This window comes from Macaca nemestrina, chromosome 3, assembly GCF_043159975.1.
Source record: "Macaca nemestrina isolate mMacNem1 chromosome 3, mMacNem.hap1, whole genome shotgun sequence".
Classification (NCBI taxonomy): Eukaryota; Metazoa; Chordata; class Mammalia; order Primates; family Cercopithecidae; genus Macaca; species Macaca nemestrina.
Genome location: NC_092127.1, coordinates 19,910,446 through 19,927,332, shown reverse-complemented (window position 1 = coordinate 19,927,332; position 16,887 = coordinate 19,910,446). Strand labels below are relative to the sequence as shown.

General features: G+C 41.3%; 1 long non-coding RNA gene and 1 pseudogene across 1 annotated transcript in view; one reads left to right on the top strand and one right to left on the bottom strand.

Moving 5' to 3' along the window:
• LOC105466691 (uncharacterized) overlaps nucleotides 1-565 on the top strand; it is a 116,826-nt gene extending 116,261 nt beyond the window's left edge. The window contains exon 4 of the long non-coding RNA XR_978410.2: nucleotides 454-565. This is a non-coding gene — a long non-coding RNA (uncharacterized lncRNA). The remainder of the gene's footprint in view (nucleotides 1-453) is intronic.
• Nucleotides 1-16,066, bottom strand: part of LOC105466690 (prostaglandin E synthase 3-like) — a 100,531-nt pseudogene extending 84,465 nt beyond the window's left edge.
• Between the last annotated feature and the right edge of the window lie 821 nt (nucleotides 16,067-16,887).

Below are 16,887 nucleotides of genomic sequence, written 5' to 3'. Positions count from 1 at the left end.
ACATTCTTACATTTCGTCCATTTTTAGTTCAATGCAATGTCACTTAATGCAAGAGTTTATGATTGTTTTTCTGCTTTGGTGGTGCTACGTTTGGAATATTTCTTCCCTCCAAAACTCATGCTGAAATTTATTCCCCAATCTGGCAGGACTGAGAGGTGGAATAAATCATGAGGGCTTTCCCCTCATAAATGGATTAATCCATTAGTGGGTTAATGGATTAATGAGTTAGTGAATTAATGGGCAATCAAGGGAGTGGACTGGTGGCTTTATAAGAAAAGGAAGAGAGACCTGAGCAAGCATGTTGGCACACTCAGCCCCCTCGTCATGTGATGTCCTGCACCCCGTCAGGATTCTGCAGAGGGTCCCCATCAACAATGTTACCAGCAGAGCCCTGATGAAATAACTGTGAAAGTTTCTTCTTTTTCTTACTGTTGTTGTTTTTTTTTTTTCCAGCCCCTTTGTTTATAAGCACAGCTGCTTAAAGAAATAAGATGGCCCCTGATGGCGACAGAGCTTCTTGACCCCGACCAGGTATCAAAGGAAGATAAGACCTCACGAAACAGGCACAAATTGGAACAGATGACCCCTAGTTGCCTTGAGGTCATTAAAATATCATTACAATGCTAAAATTCCCTCCCCTAAAAGAAAAGCTCTGGCGTTTTGTGTACATGTGATGTATGAGGTCATATGCATATGAATTGAGCCTGCATGTCTGGACGGCTGCTCCGCACATGCTAACATTCCTCTTCTATCCTGAACCTAGTCCTTAAACACCCAGGCACCATTCAGAGAGAAGGTGCATTTAGAGTGAGAGCTTGCCTTCTCCGTCCCCTGGCCAGTGAATAAAAACCTGATTGCCTTTTCCAATGGAATGTTCTTTCTGTGCAACAGATACAAGGTGGAGAAAGAATTCAGTTTACCAGTGACAACAGGAAGGCTCTCAGCCTCTGAACTTCTCAGTCTCCAGAACAGTAAGAAAGAAATTCCTTTTCTTTATAAATGACTTTTTCTTTATAAGTTTCAGGTATTCTGTTATAAGTAACAGAAAATGGACTAAATCATAAAATTGGTACTGAGAAGTGGGGTTGTTGCTATACAAATACCTGAAGATGTGGAAGCAGCCTTGGGACTTTGTAATGGGTGGGTAGGTGCTGAAAGAGTTTGGAGGAGCAGGCTAGAAAAAAACTGTTTAGGTGTGAATGGAGCATTAGGGAGTGATCCTGGTGAGGGCTCAGAAGAGAAGACTAGGGGAAGTCTGAATCTTCTTAGAGACTACTTAAGCAGTTGTGATCATGTAACCAACATGCAGATTCAGTTGCTTGCCATGTGCAGAGTCCAACTAACAACAGTAAGGTCTGGTATGAAGAAAATTAATTTTTATTCCAAAACTAGCTTACAGGAAGGAGTACAGCCTTTCTGTCTGAAGGGTACTGCTTTACTTCTAGGGCAGAAAGCAGGGGTTTCTAAAGGGGTGCTTGGCATGAATGGCATGCAGGGGAGTGAGTGAGCCAGTGGGGTTTTTGTGACTTGCTTTAGTGCCTTCCGGACTGGGTAGCTGAGCTGGTTCCATCATGGGCAGAACTAGGCTGTAAAGTGGCCATTGTCTCAGGATACTCTTCAGGTAGGAGAGAGTTTCCTAGAGGGCGTGTTTTAGGTTGTAAATTGAGTGTTGTCTCCGGAGACAATCCCCTGGTTGGAGAGGTTCTTGGTTCTGGAGCTTCTAAGCACATAGAGAAGCTTGCCCTGTAGGGAGTGTCTGGTGAAGGGAAGGTAAAAGGTTACAATTGCATTGGTAAAGAGTTAAGTAGGAAGTGGGAAACAGGGGAAGAGGAGGAAAGAGAAAAGGAGAAAAAAGTAATTAAAAGATGTATTAATTTTCTCTTAGAAAAATAGAGGTACAGGCTGGGTGTGGTGGCTCACACGCCTGGAATCCTAGCACTTTGGGAGGCCGAGGCGGGCAGATCACGAGGTCAGGAGATTGAGACCATCCTGGCTAACACGGTGAAACCCCGTCTCTCCTAAAGATACAAAAAATTAGCTGGGCGTTGTGGCAGGTGCCTGTGGTCCCAGCTGCTCAGGAGGCTGAGGCAGGAGAATAGTGTGAACCTGGGAGGTGGAGCTTGCAGTGAGTCAGGATGGCGTCACTGCACTCCAGCCTGGGCAAAAGGGCGAGACTCCGTCTGAAAAAAAAAGAAAAGAAAAATAGAGGTACTCCGTTACAATCAGAATGTTGGTCGAAATATGGACAGTAAGACCATTCCAATGAAGTCTCAGATGGAAATGAGGAACATAGTATTGGAAACTGGAGTAAAGACCATCCTTGTTTATAAAGCAGCAAAGAACTTGGCTGAACTGTGTCCATGCCTGAGGGCTTTATGAAAGGCAGAACTTGAGAGTGATGAACTGGAATATATGGCAGAAGAAATATTTCAACAGCAAAGCATTCAGGCTGCTGCATGACCACTTTTGGCTGTTTATAGTAAGATGAGAGAAGAAACAGAGGGGAAAAATTCTGGAAAATTCACAGCCTGGCCATGTGGTAGAGAATGAAAGATCATTTTCAACAGAAGAAACCAAGGATGTGAACAAGTGACCAATTAATGGGAGAATTAGAATGACTGGAAGAAAGCCAGAGGCTCTTTGTTATGACAATGGAAGAAAACCCCTGAAGGCATTTCAGAGCTCTTTGAGGCTGCCCGTCCCATTACAGGACCAGAGGTATAGGAGGGCAGAGTGGTTTCGGGGATAGGCTGCTGCCCAAGATCACTTTGGGTCTCTGTTCCCTGCATTTCAAGGCAGGGCTCCTCAGTGCCCCATCCGTGGCTCAAGCAGCCCCAGGTACACGTTGATCTACAGCTCCAGGAAGTATAATTGTAAGCTGTGGTGGCATCCATGTGGTGCTAAGTCTGCAGGCTTCCAGAATACAAGAGCTATGGGGGTATGACTGCCTCCACCTATGTTTCAAAGAATGTCTTGTACTGGAAGCCCGAGCAGAGACCTGCCACAGGAGTGGAGCTGCCACAGAGAGCCTCTATTAGGTAAATTCCCAGCAGAAATGTAGGATTGAAGCCACCATAGAGAGTCCCAGCAAGGGCAATGCTTAATGAAACCATGGGAGCAGGACCTAACTATAGGGCCACCAGCATGCAGACTAGCCTGGCAGAGCTGTGATGTGGCTTGCACCCAGCAAAGCCACTGGGGCAGGGCTTCTTGAGACCTTGGGGCCAAGCCACTACTCCAATGTACCTGGGATGCAGGACACTGAGTCTAAGGACATTGTTCTCTAACTCAAAGACTTACTGTTGTTTTTCCTGTTGGGTTTTGGACTTACTTGGGACCTGCTACTCCTTTCATTTTGCCTATTTCTCTTTGGGGGTGGGGATAGAGTCTCACTCTGTCACCCAGGCTGGAGTGCAGTGGTGGAATCTCAGCTCACTGCAACCTTTGCCTCCTGGGTTCAAGCAATTCTCCTGCCTCAGCCTACTGAGTAGCTGGGATGACAGGTGCCCACCACTACGCCCGGCTAGATTTTTGTTGTTGCTCTTGTTGTTGTTTTGCATTTTTAGTAGAAATGGGGTTTCACCATGTGAGCCATGGGAGCAGGACCACCAAGGAGACCACCTAACTGTAGGGCCACCAGCATGCAAACCAGCTTGGGAGAGCTGTGATGTGGCTTGCAGCCAGCAAAGCCACAGGGGCAGGGCTTCCTGAGACCTTGGGGCCAAGCCCCTTCTCCAGTGTACCTAGGATGCAGGACACTGAATCAAAGGGTGATCTTGAAATCCTGACCTCAGGTGATCCACCCTCCTTGGCCTCCCAAAGTGCTGGGATTATAGGTGTGAGCCACCATGCCTGGCCCATTTTTGCCTATCTCTGCCTTTTGGAATGGGAATGTATACCCTATGCTTGTACATAGATAATATATTTTGATTTCACAGGCTTACAGATGAGACTTGGACTTTGGACTTTGGAGTTGGTGCTGGACTGAATTAAGACTTTGGGGCTATGGGGATGGAATGAATGTATTTATATGTGAGAAGGATATGAGTTTTGTGGGGCCAGGAGTGGAATGCTATGGTTTGAATATTTGTCCCCTCCAAAACTCATGTTGAAATTTAACCCCCAATATGGCAGTACTGAGAGATGGGCCTTTAAGAGGTGATTGGATCATGAGGGCTCACCCCTCAAGAATGAATCAATCTATTCATGGTTTAATGGATTAATAGGTTAATGGGTTTTCACTGGAGGGGAACTGGTGGCTTTATAAGAAGAGGAAGAGAGGTCTGAACGAGTGTGCTAGGCACTCAGCCCCACTGCCATGTGATGCCCCACATCCCCTCAGGACTCTGCAGAAGGTGCCACCAGCAAGGAGCAAGAAGCCTCTCCCCAGACGCAGTCCCTTGACCCTGGATTTCTCAGCCCCCAGAACTGTCAGAAATCAATTCATTTTCTTTATAAATTATCCAGTTATAGGTATTTTCTTTTAAGCACACACACACACAAAGACTAAAATGGGTGGATTATAACACTTACCAATAACTATCCCTTTAAAACGTTTTTTCTTGAAGTCTCTACTTTGATATTAATGTAGTCACTTCAGCTCTTTTTCTCTTTGTATTAGTTTGGTATTTTTTTTTAAACTATGCCCTTATGGTAATACACCTATCTCATTAGACTTAGGTATATCTTATAAACATATAGGTGTTTTTGTTACATCTTTTTTTTGTTTGTTTGTTTGTTTGAGATGCAGTCTCACTCTTTCGTCCAGGCTGGAGTGCAGTGGCACGATCTCGGCTTACTGCAACCTCTGCCTCCCGGATTCAAGTGATTCTCCTTCCTCAGCCTCCTGAGTAGCTGGAACTACAGGCACGTGCCACCATGCTTGGCTAATTTTTGGATTTTTAGTAGAGATGGGATTTCACCGTGTTAGCCAGGATGGTCTTGATCTCTTGAACTCGTGATCCTTCCGCCTCGGCCTCCCAAAGTGCTGGGATTACAGGCGTGAGCCACCGCACCCAGCCAAGAATACTTCTTTAACAATTATTTTAAATGTTACGAATACATTATCACTTAACAGTAAATCTTACAGGTTTCACAGCTCACTGCTATTTTGTCTAGACTACATCTTTCGATTTCTTGAGGTCTTTATTCTGATTCATTTGTTATTTCAGCAGACTACTTCCTGCAATAGTTTTCTTCATAAAGAGTGTTAAGAAAGAGGCTCTCTGGTCCTCCAGTGCTGAAGCGGGTTCATTTGTCCTCAGAGAGGAGTGAGCCTTTACCTCAGAAGCTGTAAATGTTGTCCCACCATCTCTCTCAGCATTTATGTAGCAAACACTAACTTCAGTGTCAGCTCCAGTATCTTTCCTATGAAATGACCTGTTTATTCTGAACCTGATAGAAGTTTCTATGCATCCTTTGAATTAACATTTTTCATCAGCATACCACTCAGTGTGTGTTTTCCTCTATAGAATTTCCTTCACTGTGCCAACTTTGTTCCTGCCTTGGAGGCCTTGCACTAGCTCTTCCTTCTTTTCGGAATGATCTTCCCCCAGATACTGCAAGGCTGCCTCCTTCCCACCATTAGCCCTCACTTCAAATCCATCAAGTCCTTTTCTGACCACCATATCTAAAATATCTCCTAATCATTGTCATCATCTATCACATTCATTATGCTGTTTTATTGTCTTCAGAAGTGTTTATTATGGTCTGATATTATCACATTTATTTTTTTATGCTGATTGTCTTCCCCTCACAACTGGAATGTAAACTCCATGAAAGCCTCTCCTGTCTTATTTTCTACTCTATCTTTGGCTCCAATAATAGTGCCTAGCTCATAGGAGAAGCTGAATGAATGAAGAAGAAATACCAGGAGCTGCTTTTCCTCTTTCTAAGATTTTCTAAAAGATTTTCCATGTGATCTGTCCTCCTCTTCCTATTCAATTTGCTAACTATCCAACCATTCTTCTGGTCTACCTCAAGGCTTTTGGTTAGAAGTAAAGTAACACCCCACCCCCCAACCCCCGCACACTTGCAAGAGGGCAAATGGATACACACGGAATGAAGTTAAAGGAACTCTAGCATATTGGACAGCTGAATTATTCAGCTGACTTAATGAAGTTCACAAAGTTCCTGGAGTATTTGGTAGAACTCCTGTCCTCTGTTTGACATTATTTAAATTATTATCCAGTTCTTACTTCTGTTTACCGCCTAGTCACAGCCAAAGAGTATTGAATGCTGCTTTTGTTGTGCTTTGTAAATATGATTCAATAGATAATCAAGATTACAACTGTAAACTAATCTGTTTTTGTTAGAGATTGAGTTTAATATGATTTGGTTTGGCTGACCTAACCAGGCTTGGCAATGGAAGTTACTCTCAGAAATCTAATGCCAATAGTAAGGCCACTTTCTTCAGATATTATGCCTGGAGCATATAGTGAAGACTAGAAACCTGGGTTCCCCACACTGCTGTTTTTGCTTTACCACACCATAATCTTGCTTAGAGAAGCACAGTCAAAGTTATAAGCTGCTGTGACTAATTTTAACAATGAGAAAGTTTTATTCTATTAGTACATATTACGGGTGTTATATATTTACTGAATGTAGGCATAGATGAATATAAATAAATACTAAAAAGAGTTCAAATGAGTGATGAGTTAGGCTTTGCTTTTAGTTATGAAATCCTCCTTGAATGAAAGGGGATCACATTGAAGAAACAGAAGGAAGAGGAAGGTGAAAGTTTGGAAAGACTGGGAAACACTTGTGCTTAGATACATATATGCAATGACTTGATGTTGAGTGTCTACAAAATTCTCATCATTTCCTATTTGTCCACTCTATAAAACTCAATTTGTAATAGAGATTACTGAACAGGAAATGCGATGGCTGCTTGGAAGCTAGTAGTTACAGTGCTATTCACCAAATCTTACCAGTGATGAGAGACTTCTCAGAGTTCCTTTTTCTTCTGGCATGATGACTAGCAGGGGTCCTCTGGTGGCTGCTCCATAAGCCTGGGTCCTGGAGTAAGTATGATAGAGATTAGAGTTCCCAGCTGAGCACCAAGGATCATATATTGATCACACATTGTGTACTAGAAATAAATCTTTCTTGCTTTGAGATACAGTAGATCACGAGGTCAGGAGATCGAGACCATCCTGGCTAACACGGTGAAACACCGTCTCTACTAAAAATACAAAAAATTAGCCGGGCGTGATGGCAGGCACCTGTAGTCCCAGCTACTTGGGAGGCTGAGGCAGGAGAATGGCACGAACCCAGGAGGCGGAGCTTGCAGTGAGCTGAGATTGCACCACCGCACTCCAGCCTGGGCGACAGAGCAAGACTCCATCTCAAAAAACAAACAAACAGAAAAAAGATACAGAGATTTGGGATAGTTTGTTATTGTAGCATAACCTAGCCCACCCAAACCAATACACAGAGCTTACACAGCCTACTTCAGTGGGAAAATTTATCTAATCTCTTGCTTCAAATATCATTTCTCAGTCTTTTCAGTCTTTTTCTCCTTTTTTTTTTTTTTTTTTTTTTTTGAGACAGAGTCTCACTCTGCTGCCCAGGCTGGAATGTAGTGGCATGATCTTGGCTCATTGTAACCTCTGCTTCCTGGGTTCAAGCGATTCTCATGCCTCAGCCTCCTGAATAGCTGGGATTACAGGTGTGTACCACCACACCCAGCTAATTTTTTTTGTATTTTTAGTAGAGATGTGGTTTCACTGTGTTGGCCAGGCTGGTCTTGACCTCCTGGCTCAAGTGATCCACCCACCTTGCCTTCCAAAGTGCTGGGATTACAGGTGTGAGCCACTGTGCCCAGCTGCCATTTCTCATTCTTACTCTCTGACATCTCAGTCTCTTTCCTGTTTCTTATGATCCTCCACCAGCTTTTGGATTTTACTTCAGCATTACATCTTAAAAAAAAATTTTTTTTTAACTTTTATTTTAGGTTCTGGGTGCATGTGCAGGTTTCGTATACAGGTAAACTCACATCACAGGAGTTTGCTGTGCAGATTATTTTGCCACCCAGGTAGTAAGCTTATTAAAAAGTCAAAAAATAACAGATGCTGGTGAAGTTGCAGAGAAAAAGGAACATTTATTCACTGATGGTGGGCGTGTAAATTACTTGAACTATTGTGGAAAGCAGTGTGGCAATTCCTCAAAGAGCTAAAAGCATTACATCTTGAATCTTACTGCCTTACCCAACTGATAGGCACAAATAAAAACATGTATACTTTTAAAAAAATTATTTTCATTTTTTCTTCAGATATCGTGACTTCAAAAACATATATAATTTTTAAAAATAACTTAAATTCCAAGAAAAAAAATAAAAGAGTGAAAAGATCTGGTGGGAAAGTATCAAAGAAAATGGGACAAAAGAGGCCGGGCACGGTGGCTCACACCTGTAATCCCAGCACTTTGGGAGGCTGAGGCAGGCTGATCACAAGGTCAGGAGATCGAGAGCATCCTGGCTAACACAGTGAAACCCTATCTCTACTAAAAATACAAAAAATTAGCCAGGTGTGGTGGGGGGCACCTGTAGTCCCAGCTGCACAGGAGGCTGAGGCAGGAGAATGGCGTGAACCTGGGAGGCAGAGCTTGCAGTGAGCCGAGATCTGCACCACTGCACTCCAGCCTGGGTGACACAGCAAGACTCTGTCGCAAAAAAAAAAAAAAAAAAAAAGGTACAGAAGAATAACATTGTGTAAGATTTCCAGCATGTACTCTCTCTTCATTTCCTATTCCTTTCATTTCTTCATTCATGAAACAAAATATTTAGCATTTGCTATGAGCCAATTTTAACCATCAGGATAAAATGGCAAACAAAAGCCATGAAAATTACAGTCTAGCTGAAAAGACAAAATTAATCAAATAATTATACAAATAAATGTAAAACTATAATAGTGATAAGTACTATGAAGAGGTGATGCACACATTATGTATCCATATCTATTGTCTGTCCATCTAGAATGATTAAGCAAATGTAAGACATTCAAAATTAGAGTATGTTGCTATATAGAAATAATGGTGTACAGAAATTCTTGGTACTATTCTTGCAACTTTTCTGTATGTGTGAAATTATTTCAAAATTAAAAAGGCTTTTTCAAAGCAGTAACTGGTGTGGTGGTGTATGTACACTTATTAGACAGAATTAGCTGGGTTGGTTATCTCTGTTTAGTACTTGATTCAAACTTGGCCAAATTATATTGCCTGGCATTTTAATTCTTCTTTCTGTATCAGTGCTAATCATTGTCCCTGCAGAATCCTGTGGCTCATACATGGTAATAAAATGAATGAAAAATCCATTGTAAATTACACTTTGTATTAAAACAAACAAACAAAACTCCCTGCCTTTTTTTTCTATTTTAAAGAGTGATATGTAATTAATATGTAAAATTAGGAAAGAATACAATAAGTCTGATAAAAATGAAAATTACTTACAACTCATCAGTCAGTGATAATCACCGTTAACATTTTGGCAAATTTCCATCATATATTTATGTTTTACATTTAGCAGTATGAGTTGTCTGTTGTGTGCAGCAAATTACCCTGAAACTTAGCTGTTTAATACAATACACATTATTTCACATAGTTTCTGAAGGTCAAGAATCTGAAGCCACTCAGCTGTGTGGTTCTGAATCAAAGTTTCTTATGAGGTTGCAGTTAAGTCATGGGTACGGTAGCAGTCAGTTGAGAGCTGGGGAATTAGTGTCCAACTTCATTCATGTGGCTGTTGATAAAGAGGGTTCAGGCCCTCAGCAGGTAAGCCTCTCCATAGAGCTCACATAATATGAAAGCTGCCTTCCCCCAGAGGAAGTGATGAGAGAAAGAGACAGAGAGAAAGGGAGAGAAGACAGAATGTGCAGTCCTTTATAACCTAGTCTCGAAAGTGAGATATCATTTCTGCTGTATTCCATTGGTTGTAGTAGTGTAGGAGATCCCTACACAAGCATGCAAATACCAGGAAGCAGCCGATGTTGGGGGCCATCTTGGAGGCTGGCAATGAGATAACCCTCTACCATGAGCATTTTACCACTTTGCAAAAAAATTTCCTACATTACTTCAATATTTGCATTATATTGTTATAGGCCTTCAAATTCACATACAAAAGGGCATTATAAAGTTATGAGGCTATTTTTTCAACAAATACACCAGCACTTATCCATTCCTCCAAATCAGTGCTGTCTTTCAAACAGCTCACCTTGGGAACCTATGAACTTATTCTAGAGATGTCAGGCTGTTGTCACAAACAAGCCTGGTGTTCCTTTTTGAAATTAGGACTGGACTGTTGCAGTATATAATTTTTAATAAACTCAAAGATGATATGAGGCAGTTATGTTAGCAAGTAGAATTGCTATAGTCTGAGGATGTTCCCCAAAATTCATATGTTGAAAGTGGTCAATGTCATTGTCTTATGCCGTGCTTAAGTCATGAGAATGGAGCATTCACGGATGGGATTAGGGTTTTATAAGAGGGCTTGTGGGAGGGAGTTTGCCTCCTTCCACCTCTTCTGCCGTTTGGTAACATGGTGTGAATCTCCTTTTCCTGTCTCTTCCACTATGTGAGGACAGAGCAATGAGGCACCATCTTGGATGCAGAAAACAGGCCCTCACCAGACACCAAACCTGCTGATGACTTGATGTTAGACTTCCCAGCCTTTAGAGCTGTAAGAAAGAACTTTCTGTTATTTATAAATCACCATTTTGTTATAGCAGCCCAAAAATTCTAAGACAAGAACATATGTTGGATTTATTCTTGTTCTGCTGCTGCTCCATTTGCAATACCAGACCAGATGTATTATTTAAAAATGTATTTTGACACCCAACTAAAGCTTAACAAAATGATATTTCTTAGCCAAATTAATCATCACATGAATGAACTATGGGTGTTCAACTATGGGTGAACATTACTGATTCAGAGATTTCTGCTCTTTGGGGTCTGAAAGGGTCCCCCACCCACAGCTACCTGCCCAGTGAGTATCTTGAAGTGTTTCTTCCCTAAGTATAGCTCTCAGGAGACATACTAGATTGATAGAAACTTACATTCTCCAGAGTATAATACTGTATTTATGTATTTACATAGCCATCAATTTTGCTGGCAAAAGAAAATTGTGGACTGGGAAAGCAACATGAAGGCCGAATCAAGGCTTATTTCACTTTGTTTCTTATGGTGCCTGGCACACAGTAGGCACCTAATACATGTTGCTTGAATTAATAACAGTGAAATTCTTGTGTTGTAAAAAAATTAATACTTGAACTAATAATACTTGCCTGGTAGTCTAAATCTTAAAAAGATTCATACTGATGTTTGGTGCTGGGGTTTCCTTTTTTCACTATGACGTTGCGACATTGAAGAATTTCTTCATTTTTCTTACAGTCCTGCAGTAACATTAGTTGGACTAAAATTGACAGCATGCTCAAAAACATGGACATGTTTTTTATGTCCAAACTCCCCAAGTAAACAAAACAAAAAAAAATCACCACTAAAAACAAATACCCAAATTAATATCAGAATTTTAAAACTGGAATCATCTTCTAACTGTCCTTGGAGTTGCAATAGGTTTAGTTGTGCCATCTCTATACTAAAAGCCACTGCAGTTACTGGTTTTCTCTAAGACATCTAGAAAGATGTATGTGTGTGCCATATATGTAGCCATCATAACTTTTTCAAACAACTGCTCGGGGACAGGATGAGGCAGTGGGGAAATGAGCAAAATGCTACCATTCTCCCAGAAAGTTAATGTTGTATGAGTGGCTCTCTTTTGGAGGAGGAAAACAATCCAGTCTCAAAGCTAGCATAAGCATTACACTCACCACTCTCTCACTTCCTTACAGAGGGGACAGGAGAGTCTGTAATTTCATGCCAAGCTCTCCAACGACGACATGGCATGGCTTTTTGCTTTACCTGGCTTCTTCCTATATTAAAGGGATAATTTATACTTCTAAAAGGAATTAAAGGCAGTTCCATTGTTGAAACATTGAGCCCAGACCATTACAAATAAAAACAGAACAAATCCTAATGAAAGGAATAAAATTCCCTATAGGAGCTCTGTAAATGAGAGAAGTCACTGGGTGCCCAGAGTAGTCTGAGAAGCATACATTTAATGAGGTTCTGGTAAAACCGTGGGGACCTAGCCATTCTCTCAATGAAAATGAGTGGTTCCCATTAGCATCATCCTCATCCTTTGGTGAACTCTTCTCCTTTCTTTCTTTTTTAAAACATAGCTTCATGCTTACAGAACAGTCAAAATAATAAAAAGAAATGGAATGCCCTTTATCCAAACCTACCAAATTGTTAGTATTTCTTTCTATTTTCTTGCTTTATCATTCTCTCTCTCTCTCTACACACACAAACACACACACACACACACACACACATTCATATTTTTTTTAACCATTTGAGAAGTTAAAGATATTGTGTCCCTTTACCATAAAATACTTTCAGGTGTATTTCCTTTGAACAGAAAAGAATCTGCTTACATAATCCCAATAAAATTATCAAATCAGGAAAATTAACAATGATACTATCTTTTTTCTAATCTATAGCTCTTATTTATTTATTTATTTATTTATTTTTGAGACACAGTCTTGCTCTGTTGTCTAGGCTGGAGTGCAGTGATGATCACAGCTCACTGCAGTGATCACCATTGCACTCCAGCCTGAAGCCCCTTCCGGGCTCAAGTGATACTCCCACCTCAGCCTCCTGAGTAGCTGGGATGACAGGCACACCTAGCTGATTTTTGTAGTTTTTTGTAGAGATGAGGTTTCACCATATTGCCCAGGCTGGTCTTGAACTCCTAGACTCAAGCGATCTGCCCACCTTAGCCTCCCAAAAGTGCTGGGATTACAGCTGTGAGCCACAGTGCCTGGTTCTTATTCAAATTTTGTCACTTATCTGACTAATGTCCTTTAGAGAAAAAGGAAAAATACATTTTTTTTTTTTTTTTCTGATCCAGGATCCAATTGAGGATGGCCTGTTGCACTTGGTTTTCAGGTCTCTTTAATCTCCTTTGATTTGGGACAGTTCTTCTGTCATACTTCATCTCTTATGACCTTGACAATTTTGAAGAATATTTTGTAGAATGTCCCTCTGTTTGGGTTTGTCTGATAAGATGTAGGTTATGATTTTTGGGAGGAGGATCATGGAAGTGATGCTGTGTCCTCCTTCATCAGTGTGTCAGGAGGCACCTGAGTTTGGTCTACTCCAATATTGGTGATGTTAGCTCTGCCTAGCTTTTTGAAATCCTACTTCTTTTCTGTGATGTGAGACAAAATGATTTCTTTTTTTTTTTTCTTTTTTGAGACGGAGTTTCATTCTTGTTGCCTAGGCTGGAGTGCAATGGCTCAATCTCGGTTCACTGTAACCTCGGCCTTCCGGGTTCAAGCAATTCTCCTGCCTCAGCCTCCCAAGTACCTGGGATTACAGGCATGTGCCACCATGTCCAGCTAATTTTTTGTATTTAGTAGAGATGGGGTTTCACCATGTTCGTCAGGCTGGTCTCGAATCCCTGACCTCAGGTGATCCACCCACCTCGGCCTCCCAAAGTTTTGGGCGTGAGCTACAGCGCACAGCCCAAAATAACTTCTAAGACTCTTAAAGACACATAAATTGAAGTTGTTCTTCATTCTCTATCTGCCACTGCCCTCCCTGCTCCAGATCTATTCTCTCCCCTTCTTTATTGTGTTTTGTACCCTGGGAGGCTTATTGCTGGGAAACTGCCTCCCTTGGCCTTCTCTGCCCCTAGCTTCCTAGATTCAGCAGATAGAAAATACCAGCAGGAAATCAAAGTGTGGAAGGCGAGGAAAGTCAAGGAATTCATTCCCCTGGGGCCCTCACTGCTTTGCTTTAGCCCCGTGTCCTTGGCAGGGACTGTGCACCTTCAGGACCACAGCTCATTGTGTCCTCTCAGCCCTGGTGTGGGTGGCCTCCTGCTGCTGCCAGTCTCTAGGTGCCTCAACACATAGTGCTATGCTCTTAACTCTACCCACACCTCGAAATGCAGTCCTTGGCTAAAGATTCTTCATTTTTAATATGTGAGTTAAATTCTGTTTCCTGCCATGACTGTCACTGGTCCAACTTTTACTCTTTGTAGAACTTCTGGGGAATATGTGTCATGAAAGAGATGGCCTTTTGCACAGTGTGGACAGAAGGGCCGGTAATGGCATTTATTACATTAAGAAGAACAAAAGCCAGTTGTTGATAATTTACTACATGTAAGGCACCAAATCAAGTCCTGAAGAACTGCGAGACATATTTCTTTAACCTCGGAGTGCTTAGAATGGAATCAAGGAGATCGATAGTATATGATAGAGGAGTTCAGAAGGAAGCAAGATCCCTAAGACTTGAGCAGTAAGGGAAAGTTTCTGGGCTGCAGCAGAGGAAATGAGAGAATTCAGGGTATTGAGTGTTTTCTGCTGGCCAGGACTGTTACCCAGAGCTTTGTTCTCTCTCTTATTTCTTTTATCTCATGGTTGCTTCATCTTACAGGTGAGGACACAAAGGCTCAGAGGAATCAAGTAATTTGTCTGAAGTCATAGATACAACTTGTGAACCTGCTGGGATTTGAACCCAGTTTTGTCTGAAATCTAAAGCTCATGCTCTTTTCATTGTAAAAGCAATAAGGAGTAAGACACGGGGCTTCATAAAGGAGAGATGTTGGGAGAAATGTCAGGGAAGCGGGAATGTTTGTGATGTTTGGAGTCATTAATTTCTGAGGGAAAATAAAAGGCATACAAGAAGAATCAGAGTGTAGTGAGGCCTACAGGGTTTCCATAGGCCAGCCTCTTCATATAGAAACTGGGTGAGTGCTATTGCCTATGATGCAAAGCCAATGATCAACGGATACGATGCAGAAGATTGTGCAAGATAAAAGTCAGCCATCCATTAGAGTGGAATTGTGCAGATGCCCTATTAACAGTTGGTGAAAATATCCTGAATATAATGAATTGCCATTTTTGCAGTGATCTAAGTATGAAAAGACAATGTTTAGATAAGAAATAGTTAAATGTTTTATCATCCCATATCCCAAGTTAATAACAATTAGATTAAAATTTAGTCCAAGGGATTGTGTGCTAAGATGATATATTTCAACCTATAAATACAACATATAAGTACTTAGGTTTGAGCACCACCTTTCTTCCAAAGAGTTAAAAGCTGGCAACCAAAGAAGGGGAAGATGAGTCGAAGTCTCAGAGCAAAGGCTAGTCTCAGAATTAACAGAATTAAACCAATACAGATAGAACATTCGTCAGTTAAAAGTGCTCAAAATAGGCATTATTCCATTCCTGCCTCACAACAATTTTGTAAGCAAGGACTATAAATATTATCACCTGGCCAGGAGTAGTGGCTCACATCTGTAATCTCAGCACTTTGGGAAGTCAAGGTGGAAGGATTATATGAGCCCAGGAACTTGAAACCAGTCTGAGCAACGTGGTGAGACCTCATCTCTACAGAAAATTAAAAAAATAAGCCGAGTGTGGTGATGCACACCTGTGGTCCCAGCTCCTCAGGAGGCTGAGGTGGGAGGATTGCTTTAGCCCAGGCCAGGAGTTACAGGCTTCAGGGAGCTGTGATCACACCACTGCACTCCAGCCTGGGTGACAGAGCAAGACCCTGTCTCAAATATAACATACACATATAAATATAAATCTATATTTTATAATAATAAAAATAAAATACAAATATATAAATAAAAAAGTAATATATGTAATATATAATGCTATATTTATTAAAATATAAATACATATTTACATACATTTATATATATTTACATATATAAATATAGTCTATACTGATATATAATATACTGTATATAGTATCATCAAATACATATTTTTAAATATTTACATAATCACCATATAATATTTACAAATATATGGTGATTATATATAAAATACACTTATTTATATATATTTATAAATATATATGGTGATAATACATACAGATATATGATCACAACTTTCCAGTTGCCTGGTTCTGAGTTTGCGTCTCCTTATTGAATGGGAAGAATGAGTCTTCTATGCCTGGCGTTAGGGTTTCTTACCTTCCTCTAGGCTCCAAGTCACTTTCTTCACTTTCCGACACCCTTCTTTTTGTCATAGTCCCTTACTTTTAGCAGTCTGGTCTCCTTGTCTGCTGATGCATTCACTGATATGTAAGGTCATTGCTGATGATAATTTAAGGTATCATCTTTCCAGGGGGTTCCAAATTTTAAACAAAAACTCTGAAATGAGTTTCAATTTAATTTGATTCAATCAATTCAATTTTTTAAAAATTGGAGCTTTAATGGTACTGTCACAGGTGATCATATTGATCACATGGTAAGGAAACCCCACATACCACGTACTTTTAAAGAAAAGTCTGGTCCGGGTGCAGTGGCTCACGCCTGTAATCCCAGCACTTTGGGAGGCCGAGACGGGTGGATCACCTGAGGTCAGGAGTTCAAGACCAGCCTGACCAACATGGAGAAACCCCGTCTCTACTAAAAATACAAAATCAGCCGGGCGTGGTAGTGCATGCCTATAATCCCAGCTACTCGGGAGGCTGAGGCAGGAGAATCACTTGAACCCGGGAGGCGGAGGTTGCGGTGAGCTGAGATGGCGCCATTGTACTCCAGCCTGAGCAACAAGACCAGAACTCCATCTTAAAAAAAAAAAGAAAAGAAAAGAAAAGAAAAGTCGGGTCCAGGTGCGGTGACTCACGCCTGTAATCTCAGCACTTTGGGAGGTGGAGGCGGGCGAATTGTCTGAGCTCAGGAGTCTGAGACCAGCCTGGGCAGACTGAGTGAAACCCTGTCTCTACTAAAAGACAAAAAATTAGGTGGCACGCGCCTCTAGTCTCAGCTACTCCGGAGGCTGAGGCAGGAGAATCACTTGAACCCAC